We start from the raw sequence: 6,000 nt of genomic DNA on the forward strand, positions 1-6,000 counted from the left end.
AGAAGCCATACAGCAATGAAGACCCAACACAACCAAATCAGAAACAAAAAAGAGGGAGGCTGCTGAGGTAGAATCCTATTAGAAACTTGAAATGGATAACCTGTTCTTTTTGATACAAGGAGACAAAAGTTATCAAATGAAAAATTATGGGTAAAGTACTGGCAGCATCTTAATTCAGCCTCTAGCTACATAATTTGTGTGCAGCACTACTTTGCTTAAATGTGAAATTTTGCATTACTGAAACTATATTAAAAGGGTACCTATTAAGAACTAAAAAAGAGCTACAAGCCTACAAACCACAAAGAGGTCAAAAAAAGTTTCATGTTTTATTTCTGTAACATAAAGGGATCTGTGCTTGACTAACCTCAACTGATACCAAAAGGTACAGAAGATCAACTTCCGGAACACAACGGAAGAAAAGTATTCTCCACAATGGCTAGCCAAGAGTTTCACTGAAGGAAGAGTTTCATCCTACTTGTGTAAGTGTTTAGAGCACCTATACCACCACTTTCGTGCTTTATTTGCAGCACAGATGCTGACTTTAATTAATGAAGTCTTACATAGGATTCTCTTCTACAATCCACATATGACAGAAGATTCCAGCAGATTTCCTAAAACTGAACTTCAGGAATAATCTTACTAAATTCTAGTAACACTGGAATAGGAAATGGCAACCCACTCCAGGATTCTTGCCTGGAAAATTCCATGGACAGAGGAACCTTGCAGGCTTCAGTCCAAAGGGCCGCAGAGAGTGGGACAGAACAACTGAGCAAAGCACAGTGAGATCCCGTCTCCCAAAGTTTTTCTTTCAGGTTAACCTCATAATTCACTTGCTATTCATCACATCAGTAAGAGGCCAAAAGTAAAGCAATTACAGAAGTGATTTGACTCTGGACTAGCAATACTATTAAGATCTGCTGTTTATTTCTAACGTATTACTAAATATAAATTCTCATACTAAGTACTTCCCCAAATAATATTTCTATGGAAAGGTTAAAAATTTAAGTAGAGAAAACACGAAAATATACCAACGTTCCAATCACCTGTCCATTACTAATCAATTTGTTTTCTCAGCAAATCACTAACTCAGTTATAAAATCACTTGGTGGTTATGAATCTACTTTTTCGAAAATGATCTTATTTGAAAATCATAACCCTCAGAAACAAAGCAAGTATCTTGACAGGAGAGCCAAGGCTTTGAACGCTAAATGGCTTGTTCATGCCCACTAGGAAATTAGAGAAGAATGAACCCACGATCTTCTGACACCAAAGTTAGCGCTTCTTCCTCCACATCAACGGTTCTTCACGGCTTCTGTTCATAGAACCTGTGGAGACTCTGAAGTACTTAGAATTTCATATATAATTTTAGGATGTTCACAGTCACAAGACTTAGAATGAAGCAGTAATAAGTGTCAGCTAAATTTCATGTGCAAAATGTAGTAGTCAAAAAAAAAAAATACTAGCCTTCTTTCTTTTTCAAATAGACCTATACTTAATGATCTTCTTTTAACTTCCTACCCATAATGCTATTTACATGTTAAAGATAAGAGATAACTTAGATCAAAGCACTGTAAGAGACATTTCTGAGATTAAATAAAAAGTTAGCAAAGAAATTTATCATGTATTTATTAATAAGTCATCTCATTAAAAATCTGTTTAAACAGAATCTTTTAAGTATTTCAAACATCGCACATTTTGAACATAGGATATAGGCTTGTAGATTAACACTACTTCCACTTACTGTAATTTTTCTTCATTTCCTATAGTAGAAGAAAAAGTCCCAGTTCCTCCAGTAACTGCTATGGTCAGAAAAGGCATCTTGTTGAAGGTTGTTTTCTACTAATATCATGTGTGTGCTGTCATATTGTCAAACCCATGGACTGCAGACAACCAGGCTCCTCTGTCCATGAAATTTTCCAGGCAAGAATACTGGAGTGGGTTGCCATTTCCTACTCCAGGGCATCTTCCCAACCCCCGTCTCTTGGGTCTCCTGCACTGGCAGGAAGATTCTTTACCACTATGCCACCTGGGCAGTGATATTCTACTAATGGTATGATATTCTCCTAGTATCATAGAAAACATGTAATTGCAAAAAGGTGGGTGAGTATTCTCAAAGCAAAGTTTAACACTCCTCCAAACAGATAGGACAAAAAGGTACCATTGTATGCAGAGTCCTGAAGTAGGATCCAGACGTTCAAAATGTGCCCTGGTTCTGCCACCTGGTGACTTTAAGAAAATCATTTTAAAGTCTGCAATTCAATTTCCTCATGTATAAAACAAGAATAGCCCCACTCAGGCCTACAACAGGCTTCCCCGATAGGTCAGTTGGTAAAGAATCCGCCTGCAATGCAGGAGACCCCAGTTGGATTCCTGGGTTGGGAAGATCCCCTAGAGAAGGGATAGGCTACCCACTGCAGTATTCTTGGGTTTCCCTTGTGGCTCAGCTGGTAAAGAATCCACCTGCAATATGGGAGACCTGGGTTCCATCCCTGGGTTGGGAAGATCCCCTAGAGACGGTAAGGCTAACTCATAACTCACTCCAGTATTCTGGCCTGGAGAACTCCAAGGACTGTATAGTCCATGGGGTCACAAAGAGTCAGATACAACTGAGTGACTTTCGCTTTCAAGCCTACAACTCCTATGAATTTATAACAAGATGACAGAATGACAATCATCTCAGAAAAATACCAGAGTGTATACAGGCAACTGCCAAAGTTAAGTTTATTTTCTTTATACATATACACACACTCACACTACGTGCTAGATATTGAGTGGAGGATTAGGACCGAAATATAAAGAATCTAACATGGGACAGACAGTATATAAAGGAAGGAGTGTAGCAATATTCTTTAGAATAAGAGCTGGGAGTAGGAGGCATTGAGTCCACAGACCTGCCAAAGGATTAGAAGGGCGCCAGGAGAATGGAGTTCCATTGTTTGACGGACTTTCACAAAACATGGTGTTACGTGGAGGATGTCACTAGGACTATGCACTTTCAAAACACAGAGACATAAATTTTGTCTTTATAGTCCTTACACCTAGCTCAGCTCAGAGTAGCCACAGTAGATGCCTAATAAATGTTAGCTAACTATTTACTGATAACTAAGTCACCCATAATCTGGTAAACAACAGGAGTCCTTGCCCTTAAAGACTGAGTTCAAAACCAGTGAGCAAGAAAAACAATGTAGAAGATAATATGCTAGAGTCCACTATAGATAAGGGGATTTAAGAACATTCAGAAAAACTGATTAGGAAGATGTCAAAGGATAATCCTTCGATGTGCCTATGTGATGGGCATTTCACATACTTTAATACTCACAACTCTAAAGTTAGTTTCACCATCCCATTTTACAGATGACAAAACTTGCAGCTCAAAATTAAGCCACTTGTCAAGTGTCAGACAACGAGGGAAAGCCAGAATCAAAAGTAGGATCTAATTCCAAAGCTATTTTCACTATACACACCATAAGGTCTTTGGTTTTTATACTTTATATTTGTAGTGGAGAGAGAGCATGGCCTGCCAAAATCAGCCAAAGCTTTGTTGTCCTGAATCATCATGAAAAGAGTATCTAAGAGTTTACCCAAGCATTTTAACTGAAAAAAAATTACTTCTGAAAATTTGTCTTCACAAAAATGAGAAAATTAATTTTTAATACCTGCATATTACTATTTAATGTCATGTTTCTACATTTTGACCTATACAAGTATAGGTCTAAACAAAAGAGCAAAACATGACTGAAGAACATGACAAGTAAATCATTTAAGAAAACAGACTTACTTGTAAGTACCATTTTAAGGGCTTGGGCTGAAAAATTTAGGTTTTGATCCAAAGTTTTGGATTATTCCACTGACTGCATATTGAGAGAAACAATAAATTATTCCAAATATTTAAGGGGAGAGAGGACTGTTTTTGGAAGGGGCAGTGGAGGAGTTGTTTAGAAACGATCTATGGTGTGAGAAATAAAACTGATTAAATGCTACGTGTTAGAGACACCAGTAAGGTACCCAACAAATCCTGTTAAATGGACTGGGCAAGTGGGATGACAAGGTATTTTCCTTTCACTTCTGACTAACTACATAAGTTATTTTTTAAAACATGAAAAAAAAAACCCTGCAAATATAAGAAATATGAAAGAAAAGCAGCTCATAAAACTTGTGAAAAGGAATTACAATATTGCAATTTGTATCTCTGTGTAAAGCTAAAACTCCTCAGTAACCCAGCAATGTCAAGAGGATGGTGTACATGCTACTAAGCACATTAATGCTAGTTAGCAAATACTGACACAGTAACTTCCATAGTAAACTTTCAAAGTAAACTTTCATAGTTTACATTGTAATTTTATAAACAGACATCATTGGTTCTTGAAGCCACTTCCTGTTTCTGTTCTGTCATGATTACCAGCTTAAGGAGGTTCTGGTCATTCTTAGGGCTTTATCAGCATCATCATTAATATTCATTTCAATAAAAATGTGATAAGTAGCTCAGATTTACAAGCAAGATCAAATTCTAAATTTATTTCCACTTCTTTTTATCTACCTAAATTCTAAACTTTTTCACGTGGTTGACAAAACAATCTCTTAGGTAAGGGTATACTTACTAGTCAAGAAGTGTGAGAAACACTTCTCAACCTTCTAGTCCAATTCATTTGACATGATTTACTGGGTACCTCAAGTGCATCTCACAGGTAACTTTTTAACAGTTGCACTTCTGAAGTTTAGGTCATTTCCATTTCAACCTCCCTTCTCCGCCTCCCCCCGACACCCCCGACAAAAATCTGGAGTAATTTCCTTTTTTCAGTATTGCAGACAGTGGAATGATCTGAAATTATGGGTGATACCCGAATTCCCTTCTGATTGATGGACGGTAACGTTGGACTGTAAATCCCATGTGCCATTAGTTTACCTTTTCAGCAGCACCCTAGCCACTTAATAAACATAATACCAAACAGGCTTTGTAATATTTTTTAACATGTCCACAAGATTTTTTTTAAAAAATTCAGGAAGTAAATTATCTTTCAAGGATCCTAAAACTAACCAAACAGAGTCCATATTAAAATTACTTTTAACAATTTTATGGACTAAAACGTCTGTCGCATTAGCAGCAAAACCCTCCAACACCATTACGAGTCCCTTTATTTTCACAACTGGAAAAAAAGCGGGGAGTTGGGGGGGGACTTGCAGGTTTGCATTTAATGTCTCCAGCAAACCCAGTAGCTCAGGTTTAATTTCAGAATCGCGATGAGTTCTGTGGACACAATCCTTGGGCTTGATTTACCACTTCATTCGCCCTCCCTCCCCAAGAGTCCACCCCCCAAAAAACCCCAACCGGCCAAAGCACACGTCTAAACATTTCTTCACCCGTAAGGCCCAAACCCCGAAAACCGCGAGTCAGGGCTCCCCTAAGGCGGAGAAGGCCAGCGGGCCCGTAGCCCGAGGCCCAGGCCGGCGGGACGAGCCCGCTCTGAAGAGGGCCACCTACCGACTGCCCGCATGCCCCGCCCCGGGCCCGCTCGCGTCCTCTCGGGCGACGAAACCTCCCTCCGGCGGCGCCCAGCCAGGACTGACAGTCACGGCGGCCTCCACGGCGGGCAGAGGCCTAGTCTTGGCACCGGCCTCTCCAGACCGCGCGCCCCGCGCACCCGCCCAGGAGGCGACGGGAGTCCGTGCCCTCGCCGGGGCCGGCCCCGCAGGGCACTCGGGCGGCCGCGGGGACAAAGGGGGCGCCGCTGGCCCGTCCTCCCCGGCGCAGGCCGTCCTCGGCCTCACTGACCTGTCGTCGCCCCTGCGCCTGAGCCGCGGCCCCCGCAGCAGCGGCCGCCTCGCTGGTCGTCGTCGCCCTCGCCCACCGCCTCCGCCCGCCACCGCCTCGTTCCCTGTCGCTGCCGCCACCGCCGGCGCTCATGCGGGACCCGCGCTTCGTTCTCCGGAGTCCGAGACCGGGAAAGGGGGCGCAGCGGCCGCAGGAAGCCCCGCGCCCGTCGCCCGCCGCCGCTCCGCCGC

General features: G+C 41.9%; 1 protein-coding gene across 1 annotated transcript in view; it reads right to left on the reverse strand.

The window, feature by feature from the left end:
* Window positions 1-5,789, reverse strand: part of UBE3A (ubiquitin protein ligase E3A) — a 93,011-nt gene extending 87,222 nt beyond the window's left edge. The window contains exon 1 of the mRNA XM_065906847.1: window positions 5,771-5,789. The gene's annotated coding sequence lies outside the window, so the exon portion shown is untranslated. The remainder of the gene's footprint in view (window positions 1-5,770) is intronic.
* Between the last annotated feature and the right edge of the window lie 211 nt (window positions 5,790-6,000).

Source organism: Muntiacus reevesi, chromosome 15 (genome assembly GCF_963930625.1).
Source record: "Muntiacus reevesi chromosome 15, mMunRee1.1, whole genome shotgun sequence".
NCBI lineage: Eukaryota > Metazoa > Chordata > Mammalia > Artiodactyla > Cervidae > Muntiacus > Muntiacus reevesi.